The sequence below is a fragment of the Sapajus apella genome, unplaced genomic scaffold (genome assembly GCF_009761245.1).
Source record: "Sapajus apella isolate SASKATOON/1434 unplaced genomic scaffold, GSC_monkey_1.0 scaffold8, whole genome shotgun sequence".
Classification (NCBI taxonomy): Eukaryota; Metazoa; Chordata; class Mammalia; order Primates; family Cebidae; genus Sapajus; species Sapajus apella.
Window position 1 is genome coordinate 40,063,084 of NW_022436948.1, and position 19,584 is coordinate 40,082,667.

A 19,584-nucleotide genomic window follows, 5' to 3' on the forward strand; every position below is an offset into this window, starting at 1 on the left:
AAAACAATGTATTCTGTGTAAGCATTCCATAGTTTCTAAACTTAAGGCTTGTTGATCGTGCGCTCACCAACCGTGAGATTTACAATATACATAGCATGCTCTTGTGACTTTATATCCAAGCAGAATCAGATTTTTTGTAAGTACAAATGCTTTTATATTCAGCACCTGTAAAGCTATCAGATATTTGAGAAGATTTTAAACCTGAACCAAAGGGTTTAATTTCAACAACTTAGCTAGGAATAGGTGAAATCCTACCCACTTAAGATTTCTGCAAATTAGTAACAAAGTGTAAAATGAAAGGAAGGGTCTCTTGGAGATTTGAAATTCTTCTGTTGAGGGTCCTGTCTTCTTTATTCAAGAAGTTTGTAGTCATTTTAGAATTCACTCAAGCACCAACTCCTTAATTTAGACATCACAAGATGAGTCATGGCAAAAAAATACAAAAAGAGAACCACCACCACATCAAAAAGGATGAAGAGCCAGAGGTCCAACCAGTAGGAGTGTTTGGGAAGCCCGTTTGCTCCTGACTGAGGCCACACATCAAGGTTACGCCTCCCTGCCCAGCTCAAGCCTCGAAGCTCAGAGGCACCATTTCTACCGGCAACACCCGGCATGTCCACCCCCATCTCGCTCCTGCAACTTCCGAACAACCCTAGAACCTGAAAATGCCTCGGTTCCCGGAATATGGCGACCAGATTCTTTAATATTTGTTTTTAATTGGCATACCTATCTATAACAAAAGTTATGTAATTGCCTTTCCAATATAATTATCTTTGAAAACCATCTCAACCAAATTTTTGCTCTCAAAAAACATATTTTTTTTTTGTTTCAATTATGAAACTTTCTTCACATATTGGAGTCATGACTATTATGATAATTGCAGTCTTCACTATTGGCATATTGTGGGACCTAGACAGGAGAAATATCTGGATGCTGACTTTGTCTTGTGGGCTTGCAATGGTCACAGATGTTGATACTAGTAATATAACAGTATGGCATGGTTAGTTATCTAAATGAACTAGCAAGAAAATGAATTGTTTACCAAGTAAAATTAATGCAATGCTATAGTAATATAGTAATATTTTCCTATATTTCCTTTTGTGTTGTTTTTCACATTCAGTAATGAACCAGTCCTTTTAAATAGCATTGTCTTTATCATTGATAAAGCATTCCTAAAATCAATTCAAAGTTCCAGACTTCTATCTACTCAAAGAAATATACATTATGAACTTAACTAGTAATGTTCAAATTTTCATTTTGTTCTTTTTAAAATGATGAACGGCTATATATATATAAATATATATATTTTTTTGAAAAAGCTAGGTGCACAGCATAAACAGTAAATAAACAATATTTGCATAAGAAAATGAAGAAAACAATTCTGCGAAAACAGAAAACAATTGCTTAATCACCTCTGTCCTAGCACTACTTGTTAGTCTGAAACCTTTTCTGGGAAAAGATGTGTTTATTAGACTGAAGAACTGAGTTTTTGAGAAAATAATTTGGCTGGTTGATAAAAGTCAAATTTTAAATTATTGCACAAGATATTCATATTATCTGATTACATACAGCATTAGACAATCTCTACAAAAATTTTCAAATTGTTTATTATTGTCAATTTGGTCCATTGATCAAATTTTTGGGTCAATGTTTGTTCGTTTACTTAGACTAGTGAGGTCTTAGTTTATATTGTTGGGGGTTATATTATACCCTGAGGTCACCCCAACCAAAATTTCTAACACATGAGCAATGGGTTAGTGCCTGTGGGTTCATTTAGATATTAGTTTGTATCAGTAAATTGAAACTCCATTGAGTCTTCTCGTCTTATTTGGTCATATGCGTCTCTTCACGGATAGGTCAATTTCACTGAATAAAAGTAAGAGATGGCTAAAGCCTCGTGTAGCCATTCATACAAGTCTCTATTTGGGGAACAAGCGATTATGCTACCTTTACACGGTCAGGGTACCACGGCCATTAAACCTGTGTCACCGGGCAGGCAATGCCGCTAATACTGGTAATGCTAGAGGTGATGTATTTGGTAAACAGGTGGGGATAAGGTTTGCCGAGTTCCTTTTCCTTTTTTTACTCTTTCCTTAAGGGCATGCCTGTGTTGGGTTAACAGTTTGAATAATAGATTATTTAGGGTATAAGTTATAAAAATTGAGCTGTTAACTAGCAGTAGTTATTCCGGTCTGATATAAGCTTATGCAGAGGAGAATATTTTCATGTTACTTATACTAACATTGTTGCTTCTATTAAGTAATAGATTAGTACAATGTGATTTTAGGAGTTCAGTAAAGTGAGTGAAATTAAAAATAATGAAATGCTGAGCTTGAACGCTTTCTTAATTGGTGGCTGCTTTTAGGCCAACTATTTTAGTGAAAAATCTTACTGTCTGTGAAAGGTTGTTTCTTAGGGTCTGAAGAGCTATCCCTCTTCAGACTAACAGTTAAACTTCCAGGGGATTAAATAATTCTGTGGGTAAATTTAAAGTTGAACTAAGATTCTGTCTTGGACAACTAGTTATCACCAGGCTCCGTAGGTTTGTCGCCACTACTCATAGATTTTCCCACTATTTGTCACGTAGACAGGTGTGCTCTTTTAGCTTTCCTTGAGTAGTTCACTTGGTTTCAGGGAGCATTGTGGTAGCTCCCTGACAAGGTTATTTCTAGTTAATTCATTATGCAGAAGGTAGAAGGATTTGTCTTTGCTTTTTAATGCTTGGTTAAGCTTTCTGTCTTTCCCTTGTGATACTAGATCTATTGCACCGAAATATAATTTCTATTTCCTATACTTTTATAGAAGGTAAATGGCTTAATTAATATGTTTTAATAACATATTTAAATGAGGTTAGGGCTAGAATTAGCTCAAAGTGATCAGGTTAATGGTGAGATCTTCCGGGTGTAAGCTGGATGCTTTAGGTTAAGCTACACTTTGGTTTGTCCAAGCACACTTTCCAGTACGTTTACCATGTTACGACTTATCCCCTCTGTATCAGTATATAGAGTTTTTGGTAAAGTATTTTTACATGATATTTGAGGAGAGTGACGGGCGGTGTGTGCATGTTTCATGGCCTTATTCAATCAAGTTCTCTGTTCTGGATTTACTGCTAAATCCTCCTTGAGTCTTTAGAGTTCATAAAGGTTATCATAGAATTTTCTGAGTTAGAAAATGTAGCCCGTTTCTTTCCGCTTCATTGGCTACACCTTGATCTAATGTTTTTATAGCTGTGCTGTGCTTACTTTTTGACCTTCGAAGGGTTTGCTGAAGACGGCGGTATATAGGCTGGGGGCAAGTGGTGGTGAAGTATATCAGGGTTTATCAATTATAGAACAGGCTCCTCCAGAGGGCTATAAAGCACTGCCAAGTCCTTTGAGTTTTAAGCTGTTGTTTGTAGTATTCTGGCAAACGATTTTGTTCATTAAATAACTGAGGTTTAGGACTAAGCACAGTGGGGTATCTAATCCCATTTTGGGTCTTAGCTATTGTGTCTTCAGGGTGTTAAAGCCACTTTCGCAGTATATTTTATTGTAGCTGGAGTTTTCTACAACTCAGATAAAGATTAGTTTTATTAAGGGTGGACCTTAAACACTCTTTATGCCAGGTTCTATTAACTTGAGTTAATCATACGGCCGCGGTAACTGGCATGAAATTTACCAATTCTATTAATTAGTGTAGCTTAAACTTTCATTTATTGCTAAAGGTTTGTCACTGCTGTTTCCCGTGGGGGCGTGGCTAAGCAAAGTGCTGTGAGCTGCGTGCTTGATGCTTGCTCCTCTTGTTTTGAATAACCTAGAGGGCAGTTCACAGGGGTGTGGATACTTGCACGTGTAATCTCACTGCGAGCTAATAGAAAGGCTAGGACCAAACCTGTGTGTTTATGGGGTAATGAATACCCATCTAGACATTTTCAGTTAAGCTACATTAACTTGATAAATGTTTAAATAATGGGTATGGGGAAATGAGGTTGTAGGTAGGAAGTTTTGGAGCTTGATTGGGAGCATATTTACTTGAATTAGAATATAAATTTAAGTGTTTTCTGGAGGGCTTTATTTGAGGTATGTGAAGAGAAATTGTAAGTAGTTAGTACTAAGTACTAATTGGAAAATATACTATGATTGTAGGAGGTGAGTATGTTTGGTAATTAAATGGGGGTATACTGGTTAATTTTTACTAGTTGAGGGATATGTCTTTGGGATAACTGCCTCAAAAAATACAGGTTGATTTGGATTTTTGAGTATTATGTCTTGTTCTTGGGTTATAGGAAGTTATTATATTGAGGTGAAGTAAGATTTGTGGATTTTATAAGTGTGGGTAAATATAAGTGCAGGTAAATTATTATATATGTCCTACAAGCATGAACTGAATAACACTTTATGGTTGAGATGTTGGTCAAGACATTCAATTTAAGCACGATCATAGCATGAAAGCTTAGGAAGATCACATTCAGGTATCACAGCAGTTGGTTGGGAAGACTTAAGCCTCCTGGCAATGCTGACTGATTACAGCCTGAAAAATTAAGATACTAAAGGCGTGTCATGCTCTCGTGATTGGTTAAGAGGGTGATAGGACTGATATCATCGAGATGTCTTATTTAAGGGGAACGTGTGAATGATCTTAATGGTTAGTTGTAGAGTTTATAATTTCTAGTAATGGGAGTTCCAGGTAGACAAATCACTAAAAATTGTTTATTTCTGAATTACATTATAACTTATAAAAATGAAAACATTTACCATCTAAAGAATATTGTGAGCAAATATATATCTAGCATAAATAGCTGTGTTACTACACACACACAGAGCAAATGTCACAGTAATGTTTTAGAGTTGCATTCCAGAGAGAAATATATCAGGGACACGACGGAAGTTGAACCAGGTTAAAAAGGAGTGGTGGCTACTATGTGAAGAGAGTTTTTAAATCCAAATATGGGCACGACATTCAAATACCAGAGTGGCACAGAACAGCTGCTCAGGGAAAAGCCTTGGAGGAGTCCAACATTATTTGGCCCTTCCTTTTCTATATTTCTAATGTGCTGGTTTAAAACTTTGACTTTAGACCTTTAGTTTCTCTTGATACTAGTTTCTCTGTACAATTTTTGCAAGTTTTTTTTTTTTTAATTTGCTCTTAGGTAGTTGGATCATTTCTCAATGTTACTCTAAATATTATCTTTTAACATTATATTTTGAACTTTTTCTAAGGGAGTGAGCTGGAGAAACAACTTTTAATTAGAGTACATACCCCAATCTTTATTAACACTATAATTCTAGAAAGAATCTTCTAACAAACATTCATAGGTGATGATGAAATTTAAAGAAAAGGAAATATTTCCCTCTCAATAGAAAAAAAGGTTTATTCAAAACTCTATAGAATGATACCTGCTAGAAGACCCAGTGGCCTAATGGATAGGGCAGTGGTCTCCTAAAATGATCCCTTCTCATCTAAATGCTTCTCTATTGAAAGAATTATTATCACCCAAGGAAAAAATTATTCATATCTAATAACCATAAGTTCCTTTAGCATAACTGGGATTTCCTCAACCTATTCATATAAGTGAAATCACATTTCTAACAGTAATTCAAATTTCACTGGTTCTTACCCACATCTAGCCATATAAGAATTGCAGTAATTTGAAAATGCATGGCTGATATTCCTTCTCCCTGCTTAGTTATTCTGCAAGTGACCAGAAAATCTCTGACAACTAGTACACTCTCTGGCCAATTCCTGTGAGGTACTTCCATTACCCTCACCGAGGTTTGCCACAATTCTTCAAAGATAGCTGCTGCCCACCAGATACCACCAAAGACAGTTTTTTGTTCAGGAAGATGTGGTGGTGAATCCTGGGAGAATTCCTCTCTGAACTGTCTTTTCCATTCTGCTAAGAGGATCTCAAAACCTTGATGCTTACGCATCAAAATTTTAGAGGGCTTTATTTATAACTCCTCCACATTGTGTAGGATTCAGTGGGGAAGGAGGGAGTCAGAAGACAAACCTAAATGTTAGAAACTATAATATTCCCAATTATTAACTATTGAAATATATCTTAATAATTTCACATAATTTTCTTTACATATTTCCAATCCTACAGGCAGGTTTGTGTAAATATATTTGACATTATATGAGGGGGGTGTGTGTGTGAGTGTGTGTGTGTGTGTATGTGCGTAGAGAGAGACAGAGACAGAGAGAAAGAGAGGAAAATAGAGAGATATATATTAGTCTCACATAACGTAAGAGTAACATAAGCAAAATTTTTTTAAAAAGAACAGAAAGTTCTATTGCTATCCAAAAGCTCACATAAGGAGAAAGGGGGAAACTTCCTGCTTATGTATAAATTTATACACCTGCCCAGACACAAACGCATGTGTGCATGCAAAACATCTTGTTCTCATAAAACAAGAGTTGGCTGTCATTCACATTCCATAATTTGAGAGACATTGATGACACTTTTATCTCACAATTTTCCTAAAACCGAAGTCTAAAGTTCAAAACATTCAGATTCATCTGTCTCAAGTTTTTGCCTCGTTTTACATTGAGCATGAAATTATTGATTGGCTGTACCCACAGCACTGTGTCCAGGAAAGATACATAAAAGACTTGCAGAAGAAGAGGGGTGTCAACCATCCATTAGCTCAAAGAATTTCCTTTGCCTTCCAAAGCTGAGTCAGAAAGACATTCTTCCTGTAAAACAGTCGACAACACTCCTACCCAACTCCACAGCAGAATGCAGGGGCAGTGGCCAGGGATCACACAGCACTTAGGTAAAATGAAAAGACAACACTCTTTATAAACATAAACAGAGATAAAGTCAACTCTGTGAAATGTGCAGCAGGCATTTTTCAAAGCAAATTGGAGCGGGGAAATGCCCTCTAGATTTCCTCTGACAAAACTCTGGCATTTAAGTTGAACTCTGATTTCTGCACTAAATGGCCCATACAATGTCACTTCATCCTGAAGATCTAATAAATCCACAGTAAAGAGTTTTTTAAAAACATAACCTGAGAAGCATGGAGGAACAGCAAATGATACAGCAGAAGACAAGGACCAGAACCGGGGTTTGATAGAGAATATCCAAGAAAATCAAACCTTAATTCAGCAAGTGAAGGAAGCTGAGAAATGATTTAGTTTATATCAAACAATGCTCAATGTTGCATGGACATTTACATCAGATACCTCTCTGAACTGGGAAGTCAGGGAAGCGTAAATGTAAGGATGATTGGGTGAACGTTGTTTGAGAAGCATTATTCTTGCCATTTTATGCTTCTGGATAAAAGTCTCTCTCCCCATTGCCTCATCTCTGTTACTTTTTCTGAAGATGTATTCATTAGAAAGGGTGTAATGAAGAGCTTTTGCAGTAGATTATTCTAGATACAGTTGAATATCTGGGCTCTATCCTAAAACAGAGGGATTAGTGAACATATGCATTTAGAATGCCAAATGCCAAAACCCCAAACCCCTTCTGTGATAGTTTGGATCTGTGTCCGTGCCCAATTCTCATGTCCAATTATAATCCACAGTGTTGGAGGTGGAGCCTGGTGGGAGGTGAGTAGATCATGGGGGGAGAATTTTTCATGAATTGTTTAGCACTCTCCCCTTGATGCTGTTCTCATGATAATGAGTGAGTTCTCACTAGATCTGGTTGTTTAAAGTGTGTAGCCCCTTCCCACCTCACTCTCACTTCTGCTTTTGCTGTGGGATGTGCAAGCTCCTGCTTGGCCTTCCACCAAGATTGTAAGCTTTCAGAGGCCTGCCCAGGAGCAGATGCTGATGCTATACTTTCCTGTACAGCCTGTAGAACTGTAAGACAATTAAACCTCATTTCTTTATAAGTTACCCAGTTTCAGGTATTTCTATATAGCAATACGAGCACTGACTAATGCACCTTCTAAAACAGCTCTCAGGAAGCTGTTAGCCCAACTGTTAGTCTCCACATAAAATATAGAAAAAATTTTCTCTGGGGAATCTCTCAAGTCCAAAAGAAACAACCTACACATACAGACCTAAGAGTTTCCAATAAAGTGATCACGTAGATTATCTTAGCACAATGTTTCTTAACAGTGGCATGATTAACATTTTAGACTGGATAATTCTTTGTTGCATGGGGCTGTCCTGTGCATTGCAGGATGTTTCGTAACATCCTTGTCCCCCCTCTCCCGTTTAGAGACCTGTAGTTCTTCCCTTCCCTGATTTATGACAATAAAAAAATGTCTTCAGACTTTGCCAAATATCAGGTGAGAGAAAAAAAATCACAGCTCGTTTAGAATCAGTGCCTTGGAGTGACACTTTAACTATCCTTTCATATCTCCTACTCTCACCTTAATTGGAAATACCAAGTATCCGAAGAAAATCTCTACATAGAAAATAAAGACCAAAATAAACAAAGAAAAAAATAGAAAAACAGACTATGAGAAGAAAGTTTCAGAATATATCTTTAATTGGATAGATTTGTCATTGCATTAATACAGCAGTCACAAAGTCTTTTCAAATACCTATTGAGAGAAAAAATATGAGTTCTTGAAAATTAAAAATAAGAGGAAAAAATAGATGGATTAGAAGACAAAGTTTAAATATATTGAATAAATATATTAAAGCAAAGAGAAAATACTAGAGAAAATATACTAAATCCAGAAAAGTAGTTTTTGAGGCACAATCTCTAAATAATAGGGGCAATTGAAAAAGATGAAAACTAAGGAGGAGAAGGGATAAAATAAATATTTCAAGACAATATTTGAGAAAAATTCATGAACATCTATCATTAAAGAACATGAGCCTCCTAACTTATCCCAGCAAAATGCATAAAGATAGTTCCAAGCCAAGGCATGTCACAACTCTCTGAACACCCATGTCAGAGATGTACCACAATCAGCAAAATAAAAGGAACCAGAATGACTTCATATTCTCCACAGTAACACATCTGCCATGATTCCCATGACAAAACCCCACAGGTTAGGTAGCTGAGATGGTTTGGGTGTTTGTCTCCTCCACGTCTCATGTTGAAATGTGATCCTTGATGTCAGATTGGAGAGTGTTCAAGTCATGGGGGCAGATCCTTCAATCCTTCATGAATGGCTTGGTGTCCTCCCCACAGTAATGAGCTCATGCAAGAGCTGGCTGTTCAGGAGAGCCTGGCATCTCTTTTGCTCCCTGCCTCACCTTGTGATATGCCAGCTCCCCTTCCCTTCCACCATGACTAAAAGCTTCCTGGGCTTCACCAGAAGTCAGCCAGATGCTGATGCCCTGCTTGTACAGCTTTCAGAACCATGAGCCAAATAAACCTCTTTTTTTTAAAATATAAATAACCTAGCCTGAGGTATTCCTTTACTATGTAGCTTAAACAAGAAAAAGTTATTTTCTTACAGTCTGGCAGTTAGATGTCCAAGATATAAGAGTTGGTAGGTTTGGTTTCTCCCAAGGCTAATCTCCATGGCTTGCAGGTGGCTGCCTTCTCACTGCGTTCTCACATGGTCAGTCATACTAAATTAATGGTATATGCCTCTCTCATTTAACCTTATGCCTCATTAAAGGCCCTATCTCCAAATATGGTTACTTACATTGGGAGTTAAAGCTTCAACATATGAATTTGAGGGGGACATAATTCAGCCACTAACATATGGGGAGCTGAAATAGAAGAGAAAAGTACATTCAAAACTCTGAAGAATAATAATTTCCAACCTAAAATGTTATCATCACTTTAAAGAATGTATTGAATGGAAGAATGGATCAAAGATCCTTTCAATTAACTTACTACAGTCCACAAAAGCCACATTTATCCTTCCATCTACTACTCGCTAACCACCATGCTGGTTTTCTACCACACAACTAATAGGTCACAACATTCATGATCTAATAAAGAAAAAGTCACTTAAAGGAATTTTAGCAAATGCAGAAGGAAATTTCCCCCTACTCCCACAACCTCAGTTTGAAACAGGTGGTTCTCATGTGGGAACTGAAAATTCAGAAGAAAACATAGCAAGACCACCAAGGGAATCCTGAGAGAGACTAGCTTAGCAACTAAAACACTTAACTTTTTAAATTAAAAATTAAACAAGTTGGCATGTATTCACCACTAACAACCAGACTTGTGGTTTGTAAGACTTAGCATAAGACATATCACAACCAGAGGGAAACATCGTCACTCACATACTTCAACACACAGAGACAGAAAATGATTTTTTTAAATATTAGAGTACAGTTCCAAAAGCCTTACAGTCCTGATAACAACATATGAAAAAAAAGAAATGAAATTCTAAATATAAGACTTTTTTTCTTGACTTGAAAAGAAAAAAGTCTGTGTTGTCTTCAGAACAAAGAATGTCACCAAATTTTAACAAGGATTATGCTGTGGTATGAATTTCCCCTCCAAAACTCATATTAAAACTTAATCCCCAATGTCATGGTATTGTGAAATAAAGCTTTCAAAAGGTGGTCAGATCATAAGGGATTAATCCATTCGTGAATCAATAGGTTAGTGAGTTTAAAATTATTGGTTTCCTGTGAGAGTGGAACTGATAGCTTTATAAAAAGACGAAGAGTCACCCAAATGATCACGTTCAGCCTCCTCAACATGTAATACCCTGCACGCCCTCAGGACTCTTCAGAGTCTCCTACAAAATGAATTCATGTGTTGATGTGAAGATGCAGAATCTCACATAGAGAGCAACTATCCTGAGACTCACCCTAGACCTGGTGCATTAGTCCACTTCCACATTGCTGTAAAGAAATACCTAGAGACTGGGTAATTTGCAAAAGGAAGAGATTTAATTGACTCAAAGTTCTGCATGGCTGGAGAGGCCTCAGAATACTTACAGTCATGGTAGGAGGTGAAGGGGAAGCAAACCTGGACCTTCTCCACATGGTGGCAAGAGAGAGAAGAGTGCAAGTGAAGGGGAAGAGCCCCTTACAAAACCATCAGATCCTGTGAAAACTCACTCACATCTCGAGAACAGCATGGGGAAAACAGCCCCCATAATCCAATCATCCCCCATTGGGTTCCTCCCTTGACATATGGAGATTCTATGGATTACAATTAGAGATGAGATTTGAGTGGGAACATAGAACCAAGCCATTTCACCTGAGAAATGAATAAATAAAGTTTCCTTGGCTTAAACCGCTGATATTTTAGAGTTTGTTGATTCTATAGCATAACCTGGATTTCTTTCACCAATATAGTACTATTTCTTGAAACTGATATGCTCTAAATGAACACCTATTCATGGCCTAGAACTTGTGTTCTAAATTGTCTCAGCAAAACCTGGAACAGATGTGGAGGTGGGGGAGAAAGAGGAGAGGAGTGGGGGCAAGAAACAATAAATGTGGGAGAGTAAGATAATTTAAAGGTCTCATCGGGGAAGACAGAAGAGAAAACTGAAATAAACTTACTATTTCCTTTTAATATTATAATGGAGAAGTATAGTTTAATTAGAAAAGTAAAGGGAACTACCTGCAGAACTGAAAATTGCATAGTATGTTCAAATGAAAGTGGAAAAAAGGAATAAATAGGAGCTTGAGCCAGCCAGAAAATGTAAAATGAGAGGAAAAAAAGCAAAAGCAACAATAAACATAAACAAAGGAAAGCATGAGCTTAAAAAGAGTGTTTGCAATAAAACCAATTAAATCTCTACTGATACAATATCCAAACACTCTGAGTTACACTATAGAAATCCTAGACTGTTAAATAGGGTTAAAAAAAACTAACCACAGTTAAATTTGTTTACAAGTAACAAATTAAGAGTTTTTTTTAAAAGGAAAAGCTGAAAATGAAAAGAATAAACACAGATAAGGAAATTTCAAACAAGTATAAGCAGGGATAAAAATATATTACCAGAACGGGGATTTCAAGGTAGAAAGTGTGAAAATATAGAGAAAAAAATTATTTAAGAATAAACTGTGTAATCTACATAGGAAGTATAACAATATTCTTTTAAGCACCAAGTTACATTGCAGCTATATATATTTCTAAGGATAAACACTCTAGAAATAAAAGGCCAATGCAATAAAAGCACAATTATAGTGTGAGGTCTTAATACACCACTTTCAGAATTTGACAGATCCATCAAACCATGAATAAATCCAGAAAACACAATAAACAAGCTCAATTCAGTATACCCATAAAAATGGTATTGTCCTTCATATTATGTATTACTATTCTGTATCTACAAAGGAAAATTTAATAAGATTTTAATAAAATAAATATTTGGTGGGCAATATTTCCTGATTGGTTATAAGAAAACTTGAAAAATAAGCAAAGTATTAACCAAATATTAATTATAAAGACATTGAGGAATACCCTCTTAAAAATCCATGATAAAATGGCAAGACCAAGACTGATATTATGATTTATCTAGAAAGATAATTGTCCACTCAAGAAACAGAAACCTAATAAGCATAAGGGAAGATGCTCAACTTTGGTATTTTTCAGGGAAAAACAAATTAAAGCAAATACATACCATATTTTAGATATTAATTTTAAAAAATAAAAGTGCAACACATTCATTGCTGAGAAGTGAATGGGATGAAAATTTCTTTCTCATACTTTACTAGTGGAATTACAAATTAATATGCTTTTTTTGAAATATATATAGTATTCTTTAACCATGCTTAGAAATAACTCTACATCAGAAACAGAAATAAATAATTAAGAACACATTTTAAAGATTGCTGGAAGTATTTCTGTGACAATCAAAAAACAAATATCTGAAAAGCCCACTAAGAGCAGAAAAGTAAAATCAGTTGTGTTTATTTATTCTATGCAATACTATGCAATCATAACAAGATAACTTGGGGAAAAAAAGTGTTTCTTTTGATTTAAAGGAATATTGATGATGAATTGGTGAATAGGAGAAACAAGTTGCTAATTAACGTTATATAATGCTGATACTATTTCTGTAAAATCAAACAATAGCCCCACATATTCAAAAAAACCTCCTTCATATGTTGATTTTATATGACAATGGAAATGGGAAAAAATATGCAAAAGCTGCCAATAATAATATATCGCAGTGTAGGCATAAAAACAGGTATTACATGCTTAGATGTATTACTTTTGAGAAATATCAAGAGGAATTCTAAAAATATAAGAAATTTCTGACATTTATAATAATCAAGGTAAAAACTTCTTAAAAATGCGTAATCTTTGGACTTCAATATATTTGACTACTTAATAAATATATTCTTATTATAACTTTCTTTGTAGCTACTGTTTGCTAATAATATAGACAAATGCAAAATAATTCTGTGATTTCGTAGGGCTACATTAGATCTCAGATAAAAATGCCTCCCCTTACAGTAAGCTATTTCAATCACAGCAAAATTTTAGAACTAATTGAATAACAACTTTAATTTTAATTTAATTCACACTAATATAGCTCGTTTTCATTTTATAGAAGTGTATTATTCAGAATTCAATGAGAAAAGTAAATAGACTAAGGAAAAACAAACTATGCATATGTGTGGGGGGGTTGTGAGTGTGGGTGCACAAATATACTGGAATATACATAATTGTATATTGTTAAAATATGTAATATTTTGCATATTTTATACTATATTTTAAAAACTTTCATGAGGCAAATCCCTTTAGTGAATCCATATATGTGGTTAAGCAATCTCTGCGAGGCTGCTGTCTTCATACCTAATGCTAGTCGGTAGAGCTCATAGCCAGAAAGTGAGATAGATGTAAAACAAGAGAATTCGCAAAGTTAGAAACCACACACATAAGGTGGAATTCCATCAAAAAGATTTGAAACCAGCAGTTCTTATTTCTTCTAAGAACGTGGTCTGAGTATCCTGCAGAAATTGAGGACCTTGCTCATGGAGCTAAACACAATACACCCTGACTAGCTGTCAGAGACGCTGAAGATTTGGGAGATAACAAAGCACTTGCAAGTCCAGCTGCTGATTCAGGCCACCAAGGAGAGTCTACAAATCAGCAACAATTGGCATGAGCTCCAGAATGTCTGTTGCTTCCTTTCTGCCCTCTAAATTTCCCAAGAATATCCCTTGTAAGTCACATAAATGGAAATACACAAAAGGAAATTCTAGGAGATATAATTCACCTTAGCCAATTTGACACATTAAAAAGCCACCACAGGTGCACGCCTGTAGTCCCAGGTACTCGGGAGGCTGAGGCAGGAGAATTGCTTGAACCCAGGAGGCGGAGGTTGCGGTGAGCCGAGATCGCGCCATTGCACTCCAGCCTGGGTAACAAGAGCGAAACTCCATTTCAAAGAAAAAAAAGCCACCACAAAATATATATGGTTTTAGGTAAGAGCACGGACTCTGAAGAGAGACTACCCAGGTTCAGTTCTCTTCACCACCCAGTTACAAATTGTGTGAATTGGAAAATATAATTGTCACATATTATAATTTGAAACTTTTAGAATAATAAAGTCTGAATGATATGGTTTTTATTAACATAAAACTTTTTCTTTAGTTTTGTCAGCCCAATTTTCTTCCTTTGTAGAAGACATGATATTCCAAACCATGGGTTGGAAAACAATGACTCATGGACCATACATGCCATGTGGCCTGTTGTTTTTTGCTCATAAGCTAAAATGGTTTTTATATTTTTTAAGGTTGTGAAAAAAATGAATATATTACAGAAACTATATGTGGCCTGCAAAGCCTAACATATTTACTATCTGCCTTTTTAGATGAAGTTTGCCAACCCCTATTCTAAAAAACCAGTGCTAAGTAATAGAATGTAAACCACAAATATGAGTCACATATGCATGTCTAACTTTTCTAGTAGTCACATTTTAAATAGTGGAAATGAGACAGGCGGAGCTGATTTTTATTTCTATTTTTAGTTAACCTAGTATCTCAAAAAATATCATCTCAATTTGCAATCAATTAAACATTATTAATAAGATATTTTAGTACATTGGCAAAATGGCAGAATATTAAATCCCCCCAGCATCTCTTTTCAAACAAAAATACAACTAGAAACGATTCCAAGGCAAGAATACCATTCTGAGTTCACCAGAACTCAGTTGAGATAAGTGAAACCACCCCCAGACCAACAGAACTGAGAGAAGCCATAACTGGTAAGAGAAACAGTCATTTGGAAGCACCAGCCATGCCCACACAACACCACTCACAGAGAATTTCCCAAGCCTCATCATTTCAAAGGCAAGATGAGGAAAACAGAGGTGGACATTTGATCTCCCCAGCAGTTTGGGAATTTTTATAGGAAGGCAACTCCAGTTTCAGACATAGGAAATGTTGGAAGTGCCACGAGGGTTAACTCACATAGAGCTAACTGGGGAGAGAAAGGACACTGTTCGTAGTGAAGACTATGCCAATCTTGGCAGCTACTCTGTGTGCTTATCAGCAGGACATCATGTGGAAAAGACTGGCTAGTGTCATACCACTGCGTGAGGCACAATCCACAGGAAGACCCAAATCACTGGCCAGATGTTCAATAAAGCCCTGATGATCCTAGGGAGACTTTCTCTGGCCTGCAACTATTAAAATGTCAGGATTAAGATTCAATTCCTGCTTAAGGTTTCCCCAGACTGGTAAACAATGAAAGGACATTAGCACAGTTCTGGGACAACATTAAACTTCCAGTGCTCACCACAAGTCTCCTCCAGACTGGGAAGAGATGCCAGAACAGCAATTTAGTTCCAGAGTAGGGTTTAGGGTTTGGTTTTCAAGTTTTTTTCTAGACCAGAAAGCAGCGACAAGGCAATAAGTTAGTTCCAAGGCAGTTTTTAGTTCTCCTACTCACTATATGTATTCTTCAGAATGGGAAGAAACAACAGTCCAATGTTTAATTTCCAATGGTAAGGAGCAAAGGTCTAACACCACCAAAGAACACTGCATAAAATGAAAGAGGTAGTTGCCTCCTTTAATGTACAGATGCCAATGTAAGCATGCAAGGATCATGAAAGCTCATGGAAATAGGACACCATCAAAAGAAACCAACAAAGCTCCAGCAATTGACCCAGAAGAACTGAAGATCTATGAAATGTTAGACATAGACTTCAGTATCTTAAATAAGTTCAAAAAATAATAAGAAAATGCAGATAGAAAATTAATAAAATTTGGGAAATAATCCGGGAACAAAATGAGCAAAAAATAGAAATCCCAAACAAAAAAATACAATAACTAAAGAAAAAAATTATTCTAATGCTCTAACAGTACACTTGGTCAGACAGATAAAAGAATTAGAAGCTTGAAGATAGGATATGTGAAATTACATAGTCAAAAGAGGGGATAAAAAGAATTAAAAAGAGAGAGAAGAAGGCCTATGAAAATTGGCCTTGATGTGACAGCATCAAATAAACCAACTAAAAGATAATAAAAATTTCTGAAAGAGAAGAATCCTACAAAACATATTTTAAAAAAATAATGACAGAAGAATTCCCAAAACTAGAGAAAAATTACACCATCCAGGTACATAAAACTCAGAGAACACCAATCAAGTTTAACCTGAACAGAAAATTCCTAATGCACATCATAATCAAATTAGCAAAAATCAAGGGCAAAAAAACAGATACTCCAAACAGCACGAAAAAATAAATTATGTCACATTCGATGGAGCCCCAGTACAGCTTTCTGCAGATTTCTCAGCAGAAACCCCACAGGCCAGAAGAAAGTGGGATGCTGTATTTAAAGTGCTGAAAAAAAAATCTACCAGCCAAAAATAGTGTACTAAAAAAGCTATCCTTCAAACCTGAAGGAAAGATAGTCTTTCCCAGACAAACAAAAGCTGAATAAATTCACCAACACCAGATCTATCTTGCCCGAAATGCTAAACTAAGTTTTTAAACTGAAAGAAATGGAGGTTATTGTGTAACAAAAAAACATCTGACCATATTAAACTGACTGAGGCGGCGCAGGTGGAAACAGGCCAGGCATGGTGGCTCATGCTTATAATTCTAGCACTTTGGGAGGCTGAGGTTTGAGGATTGCTTGAGCTTAGGAGTTCAAGACCAGCCAGAGCAACAAGGTGAAAGCAACAAAAAATACAAAAATTGGCCAGGCATAGTGGTGTAAGCCTGTAGTCCCAGCTACTTGGAAGGCTGAAGTAAGAGGATCACTTGAGCCCAAGAGGTTGAAGCTGCAGTGAGCCATGATCACACCATTGCACTCTAGCCTGGGTAACAGAGTGAGATCCTATCCCTATCTATAAACAAAATTAAAAAAAAAAAAAAAAGACAAATCCAGAATACTCTAATACTATAATTAAGGTAAGAAAACCACTTATATCTTAAGAAGACTAAAAAACAAAACTATTATAAATGATTATAACTACAAAAATTGATTAATAGATAAACAACATAAAAGATGTAAATTATAACATCAAAAATTAAAAAAATATGGGAAGGAGGGTTTGTATTAAAATGTAGAGTTTGTTTTTGTTACTTTTCTTTGCAGTTAAGTCATAAACAATTTAAAATAGTATGTTATAAGATTATTTGCAAGCCTCATGGTAACCACAAGACAAAAACCTAGAATAGACAAATAACACAGGATCAAAACATACTACTAAAGAAAATCACTTAACCACACAGGAAGACAGTAAGAGAGGAAAAGAAAAAGAAAGGACCTATACAACAAACAGAAAATAAGAAACAAAATGGCAGCAGTAAACCCTTACCTATCAATAATAACCTTGAATATAAATGGATTAAATGTTTCAGTTAAAAGACATAATGTGGCTGAATGGATAAAAACTAAGACCCAACCATATTCTATCTAAAAGAAACTCACTTTACCTAAATAAAATGTATAAATTTTAGATAAAACCTAGATGAAATGTATAAATTCTTAGACATATACAACCTGCCAGGATTCAATTATGAAGAAATAGGCAATCTGAGCAGACAATAATGAGTAATGAAATTGATCAGTAATAGTTCTTCCAAAGAAAAATCCAGGATCATACAGCATCACTTAGGAATTTTACCAAACTTTTCTATTCTTATGTTTATACTAATACCAATTCTACTATTCTATAAAGACAGGTACAAACTGTAAACGAAGAGATAGAAAAATATATTCATGCAAATGGTAACCACAAAACACCTGGAGTAGCCTTACTTGGATAAAATGCAGTTTAATACAAGAATGGCTTTTAAAAGACCATTCTACAATAATAAGGGGATCAAAAGAAAGAGGATATAAAAAATACAAATACACAGGCACAGAACAATGAAGCATCCAACTGTATAATACAAATATTAATAGACTTAAGGGAGAAATTGATCCAGTACATTAATAGTAGGGCACTTCAATACTCCTCTTTCAACAAAGGGAAGATGAGACAGAAAATCAACTAAAAACATTAGAGTTAAACTGAACTCTGGACCAAATGAATTTAACAGACATCAACAGAACATTCTATTGAAAAGCTGCAGAACACACACTTTTCTCAACTGCATAGAAAATGTGTTCTAGGATAGACCACATATTACATCACAAAAAAGTCAACACATTTTTAAAAACTGAAATTATAGCAAGTATATTTTCTGATCACAATGAAATAAATCTAGAAATCAATGTCAGAAAGAACACTAAAAACTGTACAAATTCATGGAAAATAAACTTGTTCCCAAATACCAAAATGAGCCAATGAAGAAATTAAGATAAAGTTTAAAATTTCTTGAGACAAACAAAAATGGTTATACAACATAGCGAAACTTATGGAATACAGCAAAAGCAATTCCAGAAGGAAAGTTTATAACAATAAATGGCTACATCAAAAAAGTAGAAAGAGTTTGAATAAATACCCAATATTGCACCTCTAGTAAGTAACAAAGCATAAACAGAACAAACCCCAAATTAGTAGAAGGAAAGAAACAATAGAGATCAAATCAAAAGTAAATGAAATTGAATTAAAAAAAAAATCAACAAAACAAAAAGTTGGTTTTCTTAGTTTTTTGCTGTTACAATTTTTTGTTGTTGTTGTTATACTTTAATTTCCTGGGTACATGTGCAAGTCATGCAGGTTTGTTACATAGGTATACACATGCCATGGTGATTTGCTGCATCCATCCCCCCATCATCTACATTAAGTATTTCTCCTAATGCTATCCCTCCCCAATTCCCTACACCCTGCTATTTCTCCCATAGGCCCCCCCACCACTTCCCAACAGGCCCTGGTGTGTGATGTTCCCCTCCCTGTTTCCATGTGTTCTCATTGTTCAACATTCACTGATGAGTGAGAACAAACTGGAAAAAACCACCTTAAACTTTATGTGGAACCAGAAGAGAGCCTGCATAGCCAAGACAATTCTAAGCTGAAAAAAAAAAAGCTGGAGGCATCTTGCTACCTGACTTCAAACTATACTACAAGGCTACAGTAATCAAAGCAGCATGGTACTGGTGCCAAAACAGAGATATAGATCAATCGAACAGAACAGAAGCCTCAGAAGTAATGCCACACATCTACAACCATCTGATTTTTTTGACAAACCTGAAAACCTAACAAAAAGTTGGTTTTTTAAATAAACAAACAAAATTAACAATGTTAAATTAGACTAAGAAAAAAAGAAGATCCAAGTAAATAAAATCAGAGATAAAAAAAAGTGAAGCATTAGAACAGATACCACAGAAATCCAAAAAGTAATGAGACAATTAAGAATA

The 19,584-nt window shown here is 35.6% G+C and overlaps 2 long non-coding RNA genes across 2 annotated transcripts; one reads left to right on the plus strand and one right to left on the minus strand.

Annotated features, from left to right (window-relative positions):
* Positions 1-2,440: 2,440 nt before the first annotated feature.
* LOC116550990 lies at positions 2,441-16,293 on the minus strand. The gene is made up of 3 exons (XR_004268656.1): positions 16,281-16,293; positions 3,584-3,591; positions 2,441-2,534 (listed from the first exon to the last, which is right to left on the minus strand). It is a non-coding gene; the product is annotated as an uncharacterized LOC116550990 (long non-coding RNA).
* Positions 2,461-13,641, plus strand: LOC116550989. The gene is made up of 3 exons (XR_004268655.1): positions 2,461-2,546; positions 3,041-3,044; positions 13,632-13,641. It is a non-coding gene; the product is annotated as an uncharacterized LOC116550989 (long non-coding RNA).
* Positions 16,294-19,584: the final 3,291 nt, after the last annotated feature.